General features: G+C 44.2%; 1 protein-coding gene and 1 long non-coding RNA gene across 3 annotated transcripts in view; one reads left to right on the forward strand and one right to left on the reverse strand.

The window, feature by feature from the left end:
• The window catches only part of CD226 (CD226 molecule), a 63,342-nt gene that overhangs the window by 28,610 nt on the left and 17,196 nt on the right, over positions 1–17,536 (reverse strand). The gene's annotated exons all lie outside the window — the stretch shown is intronic.
• LOC140843463 (uncharacterized) overlaps positions 1–17,536 on the forward strand; it is a 49,166-nt gene that overhangs the window by 1,036 nt on the left and 30,594 nt on the right. The window lies entirely within an intron of this gene.

The raw sequence follows: 17,536 nt of genomic DNA on the forward strand, positions 1-17,536 counted from the left end.
ACAATCAACAGAGAGAGAAAAGGGAATCCGCAGAATGGGAGGAAATATTTGCAAACCATCTATCTGGTAAGAGTTGACTTTCAAACTACATAAGGAATTCAATAGCAAAACAAATACAAAAACAAAATAAAAATAATTATCAAATCTAAGAAATAGATGAAAGACTTAAATAGGCATTTCTCGAAAGAAGAACAAATGGCCAGCAGATGCTGCTAATCATCAGGGAAATGCAAATCAAACCCACTGCGACAGATCGCCTCGGACTGTTCAGATGAGGGCTGTTTCTGTTTCTTTAAAAATGACAATTGTTGATGAGGATGTGGAGACACTGGAATCCACATAAACTGTTGGTAGGAATGTGAAATGGTGTAGCCTCTGTAAAACAGTACAGGGGTCCCCCCAAAAAATTAAAACCTGAACTGCTGTATGATCCAGCACTCCCACGTGTGGGTATTTACCCGGAGGAACTGTGATCCGGGCCTCAGAGTGGTATCAGCACTCGCGCGTTCCCTGCAGCGCCAGTCACCTGACATGGAGGTGCTTCCAAGATATGGAAGCAAACTGAACGTCCATTGATGGATGAATGGATAAAAAAAATGTGGTGCATACACACAATGGCATATTATTCAGCCTTAAAAAGGAAAGAGGTCCTGTAACATGAGACAACATAGGTGAACATGGAGGACATTATGCTAAGTGAAATAAGCCCAGCAAAGAAAGACAGTCTGGCAGGACCTCACTTAGGTGGTCAAACAAAGTCAAACTAAGAGAAGCAAAGAAGAGCATGCTGGCTGCCTGGGGCTTGGGAAGCAAGAAATGGGGAGTTGCTAACCAGTGGGTATAAATTTCTGTTGTGCAAGGTAAGTTCTAGAAATCTGCTGAACAACGTAGTGTCTTTAGTTACCAATACTATTTGTATACTTAAAAATCTATTTAAATTATAGATCTCACATTAAATGTTCTTACTACAATTTAAAAACAATTTTAAGAGTATCAAGGGATCCAAAGACAGTTTAATCACCTGATCTATAGAGAAAAAACTTCAGGAATTATTTTTTTAAATTACTGTAGCTCAGAGTGGTAAAAAGTTGATCTATTTAGTAGTTATGAGCACCTTTTTAATCTGAAAGCTTTATCGACAAGCAATTCTGACCTACTTCTTAAGGAGAAAAATGTACAACGGTGTCACCAACCACATGGACAGAAGACAAGAAATGCAGAAAAGCAAAAGAATATCTGTCACAGCCTCTCTGTGTCACAGATCTGCTCAGGGCTGGTCTGAGAGCCACTTTCTTGACTTCTAATCAAAGAAAAGAGAAGTCGAGAAGAGATGCCAGGAGAGGGAAGGAGAGGAGAGAAACCACGCAAATTAAGTCTAAAATACGTAAGTTTTCTATCTATACTAAATTAGAATACTATGTCTGTAATAGTTTCATCTCCACCCAAACTAACTTTTTTTTCTTTAACAAGTGGTTTCATGTGTCAAAACATAGTTGAAAAGAGGAAATCACAGGACTCCGGTTTCTCAATTTGTAATCATACAACCATTTACCAAAGTTAACACTCTGCCCACAAAACAGGCACTCAGGGAACGCTGTTCACCTCCACGTAATAAGGAAACACAAGGACAGGGAGAATAAAACAAGAAGGAAAGGGAGAAAATGAATAAGAAATGTAAAAAATGAAATAAAAGCTTAAAGGAAACTAATGAGAAATTAAAATCAAGACAGGGAAAGGAAGATGTGAGAAAAGAGAAAGAAATGAAGGACACAAATAAAAGTCTAAGTTAGATGCGAGCACACTGAGATGGGCAAATGAAAGGACATGTAAGAAATTTTAAAAAGGTAGAGAAACGCACTTACAGGTGCACCATGCTGGCTGCTGGGCTGCGGGAAGCAGGCTGGCCCCAGTCACTACTTTGATGTTCGTCTTCAGTGTAGGCTTTGTTTCCTCTGTGGGTGCCACCCTCCCCCAGTCTCATTGTAACCCAAACCTGCTCTCCAGAAGGGACCTGGGTCCTGCTGGCTGGGGTGGGGGTGAAGCGCTCTTCTCCGTTAGGAATTTGCACAGAGGGCAAACCCGAGAAGCAGTGGATACAATGACCAATGATCAGCGCCAGGTCTCAGCACCTCAGAGGGGTGGAGTTGTCCCTGGGGAGCAGGGGGCACAGGCTCCAGGGAAGGACCCAGACCCGGCTGCCAGCAGACCCCGCCCCAGAGGCAGGCAGCGCAGAAGCTCAGGGTGGCCAGCCCCAGGGAACCTTCCCTGATGAACAGAATGGTGAGCGGGCCGCAGATGGACACCAAGACCAGGCGAGGTCTGCGGAACCTGCCTTGCCGCGCATGCTGCTTGCTGCCGCTCCATCACCCAGTCCTCCTGTGGCGCACGTAAGGGGACGATGGAATGACCCTGAGAACAACTCCACATGTCCAAGAGGACTGGCATCCCTGCAACTGGGCAGCAAATCTGCTTGAAACAGGGATCAAATCAACAGCCCTGCTTGGTCAGATCTCGCCCCAGGGTTTCTAAAACACATGACAATTCTTACAACGTTTAAAATAGGCTAAAAATTACACAGCCAGAATTGCCTTAAGCTATCCATAGGAGCCCTACTATTACACCAGCCAATGAGAAGTGGGTAGAGTGCTAGCTTCCCATTCCCAACGGCCTGGACTCGGTACGTGTTCACTTGAGAACTTAAGTTCTAAAATCTCTTAACTAGAAAGTGTTCTGTGGAAGTGCAAAATACAAGTTTGACTGTGTGACTGTGACTAAGGACGTATTCTAAAGTGGCCTGGGATAAAGCTCTCAAAAATAAGCAAGCCGTTGCTGAGAGTAGATCTTCAAAGTTCTTATCACAAGAAAATTAAAAATTCTGTAACTATGCGTGGTGATGGATGTTAAGCAGACTTAGTGTGGTGATCGTTATGCAGTATAGACACACACTGAATCCTGACGCTGGGTGCCTGAGACTAAGATAGTGCTGCATGTCAATTATATCCCAATAATAAAGGGATCATAAATAAGTTAATTAAGTTTTAAAATAAAGCAAAAAAATAAGAAAAAAATGCAAGCAAAAGAAAGAGACACACAAATTCCCAATTACAAGCAGGCAACAGAGTTTAGAAAGGGGAGGACTGGTGATCTGGAGGTGCCCGGGGCGCGCGGGGGCAGGTGTACTGAGAGCAGGAAGGAGCACAGACGCAAAAGGCTGCACTTCCCACAGAGAACTCAGCCTCCCCCAGAGCTCTGCCTGCAACGGACACAATGGGAAAAGACACTTGTGGGGGACACTGAACTTTGGTGTCAAGTAGCTTCAAGCAGAACAGAGACAGAGCAAACCATGGCCTTGCATCAGGAACACAGCAGCGCTCCCAGTGAGCTCAGTTCTTCACTCCTGACCACCCTGCACACTCCCTGTAATGTGGCATTTCAAGCACAGAAGGCAAAGAAACCAGCATTTTTATAAAAAGTTGGAACGTTCCCAGGTGATGTCTGGGATATAGGGGTTGAACTGTCTCCCCAAAACTCATATGTTGAGGTCCTAACCCCACACCTCAGGATGGCACCTCACGCGGAAGTCCGGTCGTTGCAGATTAATTAGTGAAGATGAGGTCCCCCTGCAGCACAGTCGGCTGCATCCAACATGACTGGTGTCTGTATTCAAGGGAGAAATCGGGACGCAGACATGCACCCAGGGGGAATACCACCTGAAGACAAGGCAGAGACCAGGGTGACGTGTCCACAAGCTGAGAAGCACCAGCGACTTCCAGAAACCACCGGAAGCTAGGAGAGACCTAGAACAGATTCTCCCTCAGCCTGAGATGGAACCAACCCTGCGACCCCTCGACCTGGACTTCCAGCCTCCGTAACTGCAGGCAGCCCTAGCAGACCAACGCTGGGGGTGAGGGCTGCATCAGGCCGACACTTCGGGCACAATCTGCATCTCACCAGGACCAGTGGGCAGCAGCGAGGCCTCCCCGTTAGGGAAGTCAGTGGCCTTCACAAACCCCCTCTCCACACATTGCCATTTTCTGTCCTTGATTTAAAGTGCAGATAAAAGGTAAGGAAACCAAACAAGATAAAAATAAGCAACAAGATGGTTTGACTGAAAGTCACAGATAAAGTGGTAAGAATGAGCATTGTTTTAAGGGAGAAAAACACAACCTGACAAAGCCCTCACGGAGGCAGGCCAAGCAAGATCATACACTTAAATGAAAGAAGCAACTAGAATTGGGCAAGGATGGCAGATCAGAGATTTGGCCCAGAAAATACGCATTGGCAGAAGGTTCCCAGGGGTCCAAAATGCACTGGCCCTGCCTGGGCACCAAAGAGCAAAAGATTTGCCACTCAGGCCTGGGAGGATTTGTGGTTCGAATCCCGTGATTCAGAGTAACTCCTGTGGCCACGGGCCCTGGCCCCAGGCCCCAGGCCGCCTCCCTGGCAGCTTTGTGGGGCTTTCCAGAGACTGCAAATGTCTGTCTGAGGGGTGGCCACGGATCCTCCCACTGTAACCTTTGCTCACTGGTTTTAATTGCTAAAGAATAAATTTCAGTCTCTCTGTCATGGTATTATGAGCATGATACTTTTGATTTAAGTCGGTACCACAAGGTTTGTTGAAGTACATGAAAAACGTCTAGCTTTTGAGCAACACTGCAGTTTCTCCAAACCAGAAAAATAAATGATTCATGGGATATAAGAATTATAAATAGTATGGTTCTAAGGTCTTATAAAACCAAAAAATGGCAATATGGCCCATGAGCATCAGCTTATTTTCTACTAAAATGTTAGCAATAGGCATTTCAGATTTGGAAATCTAATGCAAACTTTCTGCATGGCAGCGTTTTACAGAAAAAAATATAAAAAAAAAACACTGACCTTGATAATCCCCTACTAGAAAATAGATTGTGTTAATGAATTGACCCTGAAGTTTGCATTAAACATTTTGTCTCAGATACTTCAAACACTTTCAACATATTTTGAAGCAAAACAATATATACCCTGGATGAGTCTTTACTCTGTGCTGGGGTTCAGTGTGCTACATATGCCAACACACTTAGTTCTCACGAATGACAGCCCAGAGATAAGTCGCCCGGCTGGTGGACAGTGGAGAAGGGAATCCCACCCCCGCAGGGGGCTCAAGGAGCCGCCCCGGAGCCAGGCGGCCATCCCATCCCTGTCTCTGTGCAGGGAGTTTCCTTTCCTTCCCTGCATCTGGGCCGGATTCCACAGAGGCAGAAGAGGCTCCCAGGAAGCCCTGTTCCTAAAAATCTAATTTTATCATGCCTTAAGTCCTATAATTAGAAATCAATTTCTTTACTTGTACTTGTTAAAATGTATGTAACAACCTCAGCTCCTGCAGGCACCAAGAGGCCAGTGTGAGGTTGTCCATCAGACTGCTGTCCAGTAGGAAGTAGTTTCAGGCAGATGAGGGGCCTGCAGCAGACCAGCTGCAGCAAAGGAGACTGAGAAAGCCAGGGCCAGCCTTTCACAGTCCTCCCTGGGAGCAAAGGGTAGCAGAGCAGAGTGAGTGCCTACAGGTGTGGGTGGGCTGAGGGGCCCAAGCCAGCAGACAGATTACAAGCAGCAGGCAATTAAATTTTACCTCTTTTGCTATTTATTCAACAAAGATTTCTGAGTATTGATATAAAGGCAAATAAGGTACAGTTCGTGTCTGGTAAGGAAGAGGGTGCAGGGGCCCTGAGCAGCTATCTGTCCTGCTCTTTAATCAAAGGTTTTCCACATAGTGTGTCAAAAAAAAAAAAAAAAATGTAGAGAGACACATTACCAGGTCATTGCACAAACAGAGCTTCGGAGGCTCCATGTCTGCAGAAAGGCTGCAATGCAAAGGTGTGAATTTGGTTCCTGGCTAACTAAAAGCCATATGCTATTGGCTGACTCTGGGTTCACCAATGTTTGTCAAAGGTTCTCTGACCAAATACAGTTATTTGCCCAAGGGAAATCTGCTGAGGGCACCAAATGCAATATACTCCATTAACTAAATAAATTCTGTGCAGTTAGAGCATCTTCTCCAGGTTCAATTTCCAACCTCTTACCACATTTTCTGCCCATCACTATTTATTCCAGTATCCATTGCAATATATTTCTTTAATATTTCCAGTTGGTTTTGTGAACAGATAAGTTGAACTTGGTAAAATATCTTACTTTACACTGGCCACAGTTAAGGAAGGCTAGGATTTCTCGGCACTTAGACTTCCAGACACTTGTGTTTTCCATAATGGGAGCACTTGATGAAGGGGAAGACTGGAGAGATGGGATCACCTGCTGGGGTCTCTCTGCACCAAGCCGCAACAGCCCCGTGATACGGGGAAGCCCCGAGGTTGCAAAGGGGGCGTCCTTGACTTAGACCCTGATCAGACGCCGTCGTGCTCCGTGCACAGCCCAGGGAACGCTTTGCCATGTGTGAGCACCCCAGCCCTATATACCTTCTCCCACCTGGCATCTGCCTCTCCTGGGTGGACTCAGGGCAGCTGACACCTGCTTTCCCTGGAAATCTAATGCCAGGGGACCCCTCCTCATTGACTGACAGGGGTGCGGGTCCTCTGCCCTGAGTGGGACAACCTCAGCATCGATGCCAAGTGAGCTGAATTAACCCATGGACTTGCCAGCCTCCCTCCTGTCCATCCCCAGCTCCTCTCAAGGCCTTTGCTGGCAACTACTTCCTAACATGGCCTTTTACATGCAGCTCCTCTCAAAGGCTGCTTCTGCGGAGGGTAACCTAAGGGGCACAGTCCTGGAGCTCGAGCACATTTACCCAGGACCTAGAATTTGTGTGCTGGGAGGAGGCCTCCAAAATGCCTTCCCCAGCAGGAGGGCAACTCTGCTGTCCCATCTCTCGTTCAAGGCCCGGCTGGTCTACTCCCCTCACAGGGCTGCTCACACCTGCCCACAGTCCCTGGCCGCTGAGTCCTAGGGCCATTCCTCTGTTCTTAACGTCTGATTGTGTAGAAAAAACTGCTACAGTTGCAAAATATCAACTGCTGTGTTTTCTACCTTACTTTTCTCAACTACACTGAGCTCCTTGGAGGCAGAAATAGTTTTTAAAATGTTCATTTGTGGCTTGCTATTCCACCGTGTTCCAAAAGTTTTCAAGGTAACTCATGAATTGTACTTATTTTAATCTCTGTAAACACCTTACATAATATCTTGAACATATTTGATGGCCCATAATACTTGCTAATTCATTACTTTGTCAGTAGGGGTTAGACTTGAGAACAGAAACAGGCACAGTGGAGCAGTGTTTAACCCACACAAAAGGAAAATGTGAGAGTTACCAGATGTTTCAACTAGACTATTTTAAAACACTTGCCTAAATGATCTAATTCTAACATTTCTTCACCCCAATCCTCACTGCACCCCAAACTACACCAGGCCGAAATCCAAACCTGGTCATCTGATCACCTCTGCTCTGTGAGGTTCACGTTTCCCATCGCGACGCAGGATAGAGTGTGCATTCCTTAGTAAGGTCCTTTATGCTCTTACCCCTGCCTTTTCTCCGGTCTCAGCTCCTACCAGACGCTATTGTACACTGATTCCCCAAGAACCGTATTCACATTTTTTATCTTGCTTTGGCCATCTCTTCTCCTGGAGTGCATCATATACTCCTTCCCCCAACTTCCAGGAAAATCCTGATTCCAGGAAACTATACTATGATGCCACCTTCTCAGAGGAAATATTTTCTTACTCATCCTAAGATAGTCCAACCACTCCCTCCTCTGTTTTACTTCTAACCTTCTGCTGTGTTCCCTTTTATTGGTTGCCGTTTCTCCCCATCCTACAAAACTCACAATACTTTACTGCTGTTACATCCCCAGCATGTATGATCTTAGCACAACACCAGGTGCCGTAAGGCGTTCCTGTATATTGTGGGATAAACCGATGAGAAACTTCTCTGAAGATGATGATGTGTACGTTCGGCAGATGGTCCCAGGAGACAAAAGTAATATTTTCTGGTCCAGGCCCTACATGACTTTGGCTCTTCATGCCCAGGTTTGCCCAAAAGAAGTGCACAAGGGGGCCACCCTCCTGGCACATCCCCTGGGCACCAGCCAGCAGTGCCGTGTTTACGGCTTCAATACCTTCTCTGCAAAGAGCTTCCGGTGCCTTTCAAACCACAGCAAGACCAGCAGTAGTGCTCACAACCTTCTGAGGTAGGAGAGGCTGAAGTTATTTAGTTCAAGCTATAATGAAATTAAAATGAAAAATATAACAATATTGAGAAACTGCTGTGACTGTGGCTTTGGGCAGGGATGGCTATAATCATGGGGTCCAGAAAAACAAGCCATCCAGAAAAGAGACAGAAAAACTGGTAGAAGGAGGAAAATGAGACATACCCGTGCTATTTATGTGAAATTTAAAGGAAATTCGGGATATATAAATAGGGAAAAAAAATGGGATGTGAAAAGAAAAAGGACCATGGGAACATTTTAGAAAATGGACTTACAGAGCTTAGAAAAGAAAAGAGTCCTTAGAAACAAAAGATAAATATGGTTAAAGGATTTGTTATTGCCACAGACCACAGGTCGGATTACTGTGCCCTTTAAGTTTCTCTTTTCTCAAAGTGGAAAGAAGACGGACTTGGCCACAGCCAGAAAACAAAATAAACTTTTACTTTCTAAAGTGGAAAACAGCCTGAAGCAATTTATGAAGAATTTCATTAATTCATGTTCATGCATTAAAGTATATGTTCATGCATTAAAGTATAAATTTTTTGTTAAGCACCTCACCTTATAGCAAAATTGGTAAACAGGTATCTTGCTTTCAGAGTGACAACTTCTACCATTAACTATTACATTTGGAGGGTGGGGTAAGTGCCAGCAGCAGCTGGCAAGGAGACCCCCTCTGGTGCCCTTGCCCACAGAGGTCCCATAGGCAAGCAGAGCCATGGTGGACAGAGAATGCTTCTCCCGGGGCCCGGGCGTTCTATCAAATGCTCAGCCTGTGTGTCATCAAACAAGGGGCAGGCCCTGTGGAGACAGAAGCTCAGACAGGCCGAGGGACCTGGGGGGCTGTACGCCTCCTCAGGGGAGGGGAAGAGGGGAAGGAAGATGCTTCTCACAAAGCATGAGAAAAAGAAATCGGCATTCAGTGCCTTCTCTCTAATGCCTACTGCTCTAAATGAAGTTTCTAGAAATAAAGTGAGCTGGGGAACTACACCACTGTCATTAGATACATTTCCAAAGTCGGGAAAGCTGTCTGGCTGTGATCGTATTTCCTTAGCATTATTTCAAAGCAATGATCGAAAGTATCCATTATTTATAATTCCGTCCAAGAGCTCAGCTTGTGGGGAAGTGCAAGTCTCCTGGCTCTGACTTTCTACCTTTCCACAGCGATATTCTGTATCCCATGCAGAGCAGCTCGTGGCTGGCTGTGCACCAGGCGAGCACACGCTAAGAAGCCTGGAAAGCGGCCGCATCCCCCTAGCCAACCCGGAGGGCTCCATGAGATCTATGCTGCCAGCCAACCACCCCTGGTGCCAGCGGCGATGAGAGGAGGAAGCTGGGGAGCTTAGTCCAGGCTCATTATCCCTACAAGAAATGGAGCTCCCGATGTACACCCAATGTCAGTATATTCACCAGGGCAAAAATATTTCTTTCTTGAGTTGAACCTGCAGTTGGCAATTCCTCGCTATGGCTGCTTCAGTGCCCGGTTTTCTCACTGAAGAGCTTCAGCGTTCAGCATTGTGTCAGGGCCTACGCACTGACCTCTCAGAGAAGCATTTCTACCAAAGAAAACTGGACGAGGAAGGAAGGTCACAGTAGACCAGACTCACTCCCTCGGATTGCCAGGGACAGCCAGGCCATCTCAGTGGCAGTTGGTTGTCACTCTGCCACTCTGATAAAACAGGAATGTCCGTGTGCCCTAAATTAGCTGACCCACACACGGCCACCAGCTGAGGACCTGCTGGACTTAAGACGATGGTCTGAGTTCTGGGACAAACTGAACAACCTTCAAAGGAATTACGATTCATATTTCAAGAGATCTTGACTCATCTGAAAGTAAACTGGTACAAGAAAATGTTCACAAAATATTTCTGAACGGTTTTAGATTACCCCAACATTTATTTAGGAAGTCTATTTCTGTTCAGTTTAGGTCAGGGGAAGATTTCACTTTGAAGTATTAGAACATTACCAGGAGGTGCTCATTTTGGAAACAGCACCATTGATGACAATGCCACCCGGGGTAACTGAGCCTTCCACAGCCTGTGTGCTCGGTGTCCAGGGTGGATCTACAGGGAGCCTCTCCATTTTGTCTCCTCACACAACAGGGCTTGGATATTTGCATATTAAATTGCAGGCTATCTTATTATACATTACTATTATTTTTCCTTTAAATCACACTTAAAGCATTTTCTTACTCTTTTGAAATTATATGTATAGGTAGTTTTCATCTTCTATTAATATGATTTCAAAATAGTTAATGGGATTTATAAACTTGATTATGAGGGAGGACATTGGCCCTGACAGGGTCCTGAACCCCTGCTACCTGCTCTAATCCGCTAGTAGCAGAGTAAGTGGGGATGCTCAGAAATGTACAGACATCTTAATAAATGGCCAAATAGCCTATATGATGTATTTATTTTTGTATCATTAATCTACAATTACATGAAGGACATTATGTTTACTAGGCTCCCCCCTTCACCAAGTCCCCCCCACATACCTCTTCACAGTCACTGTCCATCAGTGTAGTAAGATGCTGTAAAATCACTACTTGTCTTCTCTGTGTTGCACAGCCCTCCCCATGCCCCCCCACACTATTAGCATATATGATGTATTTTTAGCCTAATAAATGAATGCAATGTTTATACCAAAACCAAAGATCCCTGGGTGCTTTCTAGTGGGCTATCGATCTCCATTTGCTAGAATTCACCTAAAAGCCATATTAAACAAACTTGTAAATGCTGGAAGCAAAGATGAAATAGAAAAAGAAACAATTCTTTTTCAGATTACAGTTAGTTCTCCGACCTGCTGTTCGAAGTGAAGTCAGAGAGCACTTGGATAAGCGTGCCTCTTATGAAAGTACGTCCTATTGCTATGTGCCATTTCTTAGAAGCAGAAACTAATTGAAATGGTCAGTTCTGATATATTTAAACTCCATTTTGCTACTCCCCCTGGCCTTTTTACCTAGCCATAAACTTTTCCTCTAAATGAGGGTTGCTTGTTCCATTTCCCCGGCACAGTACACACTTCGCTCCAAAGTCCGCAGTTTAATTTCCACCTCCATAATTTTAAATATTTTCAAGTCATTATTTTACATTCTCCATTTTCCTCTAAAATTGTCTTCAGTAATGGCTTCCTAACCCCATTACCTTGGCATTACATTTATCACATTGATGGGTTTGCTTTTTAAAAGCAAAACAAAACAAAAAGCCATAAAATTGGGGGATGTGAGTCCAATCAGAGGCTGTGTCAGGGCCAGTGGTGCCGCTTACTGAGCTGCCCTACCGTGCTCCATCAAGGTGAGGTGCGTCACAGTCATGCTACATCATTTCAGAGGTGTATTGTGTAGAGTAACTGTTAAGAGAATAAAGCATCTTTTTTGCCTGTCCATAGATTCAATTGTATTCAACAGCAAAATCAATTTATTCACAGGCTTAAATTAGGCATCTAAATGATGTATATAAATAAATCGCCACTGGTTTAAGCAACCAGAAATAACCACCACGATGGGGATTTGTGAGTTGTTCATGTCACAGCACAAAAAACAAAAATCTCACTGCGTATTTCAAGAGAAGATTAATTTAGTGCATAGTTACTTTAAAAAAATATAGGATAAATAAAACAAAACCAACTTTAAATAATAGAAATGAAGAATACTATAGCCCTAGGGAAAAATTTAGTATGACATTGGCCATCCACCTATCCTTACTCTTCCTCTCCCCAAATATTATTTTAACTCTGAAAGTGAGCTATATCTTCTTAAAAAATTAAATAAAAGGTAGAAAAATAGGCTTTCAGACTAATCTGTATGAAATACAATATTTTTCAGAAAGCTGTGACTCATCAGCTCGCCAGTGATATGTTTGATTCATAGAGTAATGCAAAAAAATTTATTTTCTTGATTTTTAACAAGAGTCAAACCACAAAATTATATCTTTTGATGAGTCATTCTCTGTGAACTAGGGATCTACCTTTACATTCTGTAATGAGTCACATAAAGGATAAATCTACTGAGGACATCAACCACACTTCACTGCCTTTTGTATATAACAGAATAAATACCAGGAGAGATTTTTCAATTCAACATGTGTGCACAGTTGGCATTCATTAATTCTCATCAATTTAGCTTTAAGAGATGTTGAAATAACAGAAATACCTTTCTGCACGTGAATTCGGAGCCTCTGTGACCCAGTGCCCTTCTGACGCTCTCTAACTGGGTCAGCGCATCCCCACATGCCCTCCAGTCTTCCCTTGCCCGCCCCCTTCAGTTTAACTCACCTCTGCATTCTGTCACACTTCTTCCCAAAACCTGAAACCTGCCACTTCTCTGCATCCCACTCCTGCAGGCTCTTACTGTCGCTTCTCCCCAGGCTGTAGTAACTGCCTGGCGATTCTCCCAACGCCTGCCCACCTCACTTTCCTCTGCCCTCCATGCAGCCAGAGTGATCTGCAAAACATGAATCTGGCCCTGGAGTCCCCAGCTTGGAATTCTTGAATGCACATTCAAATCCTCTGTGATAGAATTCAGACTTCTTACTTAGCACACACCGTGAGACCCACGGGAGCTGGCCCCAGTGCTCCCGAGCTGGCTTTGACCCACCCTGCACCTTACCTACTCTCAGGACCTCTGACCTGCCACACACTCGGTCTTGCCTCTCAGGTCTAGGTAGGTGATGTTCCGCCCTCCCGGCGCCATCCTCCTGCCTTCCTTTCCCTACCTGTGGCTTTGCAGGCAGGCGTGGGTGCTCCCGTTCAGCTTTTCCCAGTCACTTCTCCTCCTCAGACCAGGCTCCCCACTTGATGCCCACGTTTTAATCTATATTTGCCTCTTCAATCACAGTGCTTCTCCTAAGCTGTGCCTCTCATATGATTGTTGATTTTTTTTTAAATATTCAGCAGAAGGATTTATGTCTTTTCTTACCTAATCTCCCAAGCCTGACTGTCTGAGGCAGCATCAGAAGGGACCTACTGTGCGCATACTGAGCCAAACGCAGACAGGAGCGTGCCTTGGGCCCCCGTACGGTGCGGAGCATTTACAGGTGGGTAAAATTTTAAAACTTCAGGTGAGCAAAACAAAGAAAATAAAAATTATCCATAATGTCAATCCCCCAAATAACAACAGTAAGTATCTCAGGGTTTATCCATTCAGTCATATACACATGACATTTTCTTTCTTATTAAAATAGCATCAGTTTGTTTCACAAACTACATATTTTTGTAACTTAACAATAATGCTTGAACAACTTTCCAAGACAGTTTTTGACACTGAGACGAGTTCATCTCAATTAAGCAAATCAACGCTTAGGAGTCCATGGTAAAGAGATTCGTGAGGCAACGCTTATGGGATCTAAATGGGAGCAGGACCTCTATGCCCTGCAGGAGCTTACAGAAAAAGTCACTTGCTTCAGTCACTAATTCAGCTTTAAAATATTTAATAAGGGCCTCATATGTGAGGGAGATTTAAAAAGATATTTTAGTGTTACAAGTGAAAAATAAGACAGACAGGTGTCTCTATCCTTACAGGGCTTATAAGCTAGTAAGGAAGCCCTGGGCTTCAACACAGCATAATAACACACACCAGGGTGCCACTGCGAGAGAAGCAGTGTGAAAGGGGTTGTGACCCAGGCAGAGAAGCAAGTCTTAACTGGACCTGAAGCAAAGTCACGCAGGTAGGGGTCCATCAAGCGTGCCTGAGGACACCCAACGCGAAGGGGAGATTCGTTGGAATACAGATGGAAAGTAAAGGTCGGGATGCTGGCCGGTGTGCGTGCACTTATTCACAGATTGAATGCTTTGGGCAGGACGGGAGACTGCAGGAAGGGGGAGCCGGCCACTGTGCTCTGTGTGGACATGGAAGCCATCAGAGGAGGCAGCAGGTAATGGCGAACCTGCCCAAAGGCTAGACATTGAAAGATGGAGAAGCCTTTGTGAAATCATGTACCTGCTGGTGGATCTGGCAACCAAAACAAGAGAAAAAAGCAAAAGGGAGAGAAATGTCAAACATAGAAAAAGTTACAACGGTTAATGTTTTGATGGGAGAGGCTTCAACCACTGCATCGAGTTAGTATCGGATGTGATCTCAGCTAATTTACCACCTCATTTCTCAAGATAACCAAAAATTTCCATTATGTTCAAGGTGAGGAAGGATATTGGAGAAATTCGAGCAATTCAAACATTCTAGAAAAGCTGCCAGGGAGTTTTTTTTTCAAGCATAGGAGAAAAAAAGTGATTGTGGCTACAGAGAAGAGCTAACTGACTGTGAAAGAAGCCTTGAACCGGGGAATTTTATCCCATAAGACAGAACATTTCATTCCACCGCAGTGTGTACAGGACCCCCTGGAGGGTAGACAAAGCCCTTCAATGCGTAGCAGCAACAGAAAGGGAGTGACTCCACTTTTTGAAAGAACTGAAGGAAAGAAAATGGTCTGAGTTTTAAGAATAAGTGTTGAAGAGACAAAGTCTATTATCTGTGTGTGAAATAAATGGCACATGGCAGAGCATCTTTTCATGCTATTTCGCTGAACAGTACAGGGCAGAATGGTCAACTTTAACAAAAATAATTGTTTACCATGACTGCTATGTAAATACTAGTAATAAGATATGTAGTTTGCTGAATAGTACCAGCCACTGCATGAGGATTTTAAAAACCTATGTCTTTTCAAAATAGAATAGATTTTTCCCTTAAGGAACGTGAACTATCCCCTTATCTTCATCTACTCTTTTATTGCTTATCCTACTGAGGCTCAAACCCACAGCTGGAAGTGGGGAGAACTGAGGGAGACCTCGGCTGCCTTGTTTCCCGTAGGACAGCTATCACACATCAGCTTATCCCTCTCCCTCTGCCGGCTCGGGTAACAGGGGGCCTCGTTGTCTCTTTGTTCTTCACATCTGTGACCCTCCACTTCACGTGTTTTAAAAACAGGAATTATCCATAGAAAACACATCCCCTATTACCTTCAACTGTTCATTTAGATACAAGATGAAAGAATGGGCCATGCAGTTTCTACTATATAATTACTTACTGGCCCACTAATACATCCCTTTCTTCATTTTTATATTATTTGAAAAATCTTAACTCTTTTCATTTTACTTTCATGAAAGATGTACCCTCTATATTTCTCTACACAGTGTTACTCATAATTCAAAAGAGAACAATTTTAGTTTATACTTCCTTCTGTGTTATTTTGCCAACTAATAACAATATTTAATACATATTAGGTGGTTGCAGATGTGGCAAACACTTTCCAGGCAATGTTCATTGAATCTCAAAACAACCCTACATTTTAGGCACTCTTCTTCTCATTTTAGAGATATGGCAACAAAACGTCATGGCTAGTAAAGGTAAGACCAGTACTTGAACTCTGAGATTTGATTCTGTTTCTGAACCAAAGAACCGAAGGCTCACTGAGTTCCAGACTAGTAGATGCATATTGTAGAGCATATGGTGGATCCTGCATCGACAATGGTGAATGGCTAAATCTGGGGCCCTTTAGATAAAGTGTGATCTCACTTCCCCAGTGTAAATCAGCTATGGGTGTCTGTCCTTTTTCCACCTACATACAACCAGTCACTGCTCTCTTAAGATGTATTTGTTTTGCAGGCTGAGATTATGGAAGCTTATATCCATCTTTCTTTCCTCTGGGAGGCCCTGCCAATCTGCTTGCAAACCCACCATCTCCACACCCCCAGCTGAGCGTGCCTCATGCAAGCGTGATCTATATCCACCTCTCTCTGCCCCAGCCTCTCTTCGCCACTCCCATCTCTGGTGCTCACCAGGTCACTCAAGGCCCTCACATATTCGACACTCATCCATTCCTCCACGTCTTCATGCAGGCTGTTTTGTCAGCTGGAATCTCCAAAACAGATTCACCCCAAAAACTTCCTCAAAGGTGATGATCTGTGAAGCCACCTGACAGTTTGCACCTTGTCATTTCCCCACTCTGGACATTTCTGTTAGAAGGTAACACATCTTATTGTGCCGTTAGACTGCGAGCAGCTCCAGTGCAGCAGTGGCTTCCTAACCTTAGAAGAGGACACTAATCTTTTTCCCTTTGCAATGTAATTTCATCAGTAAGTCGGCAGTCCCTCCTCCAGGCCTCGTCAGTGCGTGCGTGTCAGACACACCAGGCGGGAGACTCGTGAGGTCCTCCTTTACCTTGTCTTTCGATATGTCCTTACACAAGCTGTCTGCTCATTGGTCAATTTAAGTTACTGTAAGTCAAAGTCAAGGACACAGACATTATATGGCGCACACACTCCAAATTTTACCTGATGCTGTTGAATGTGATTTGCCTTCATGATATTCTTTATTCTTATCTCCAAAGGGACTCTTTTTCCCCAGGTTTTTTGTTTTTGTTTTGTTTGGGTGATGTGTGTGTGTGTCAATTAAAAATAAGATCTGTCTTTGGATAACTGCACTGCAGGGAGTCCTAGGAATCCTCACTGCTTTTATTACCCACTGTTACCAGTTACATCAAACACAAGAAATTCTCCATGATAAGCGACAAGTTGTCATTTACCAAATGGAGCACTAAAATGTATACATGACTGGAAACATAAACTTCCAGATGGTTTCTATAACAGCACTGGAGATGTGGCAAATATGTTGCAAAATGTATAATATGTTCTAAAAAGGGTAAGTATTATTATTCAAATATTGATATGGGCCTAATAAGAAATGAGAAATAATTGCATTGTCAAGAAGGGTCCTGAGTGTTTGCTGAATGTCTGTATTGTTTCACACTAAACACAGACTAGGATAAATGGGACAATTTGTGTTTAAGAGCCCAAGACCTGATCTAGAAATGCTGAGCTCCAAAGAATCTCAGACTTATCTTCCCAAATCCCATAAAGTCAGGAGACAGACACCAGGCCACTTCACACAGTGCTGAGGACACTGCCTGGGGAGGGGACCTGCACAGGCTGCCCGATTCCACCGCCAGGAGGCTTTACAGTGGGAAGAGCCATTCAAGTCAGAGGCACCCAGAGCAGCTCCTTGGGGGAAATGTGGGAACGAGATAGTAGAATACAACCCAGAGTTGAGAGGAAGGCTGGGGGGACCAGACTTGGAGGTGCAGGGCTGGAAATAAGGTGGGTTGCCGTTCTGACTGATTAGAACCCCAGCAAGCTCATGATTTTTCAAGTGTCTTCATAGCAACTGCTGAAAGGCTTTCCTGCTTGATCACCACCCCATCAGCTCTGGGATTTTTATAAATGTGTTGTTCCCTAATCTAGTCTCAATCCCCTTCCTTATCTGGGAACCAGCCAATAGAAATCATAACTTTATCTCCACAAACCCTGGAGGCCTAAAAATATCACACAGATTAATGGAAAACTTGCAAAAAAAATGACAAGCT

The sequence above is a fragment of the Manis javanica genome, chromosome 9 (genome assembly GCF_040802235.1).
Source record: "Manis javanica isolate MJ-LG chromosome 9, MJ_LKY, whole genome shotgun sequence".
Classification (NCBI taxonomy): domain Eukaryota; kingdom Metazoa; phylum Chordata; class Mammalia; order Pholidota; family Manidae; genus Manis; species Manis javanica.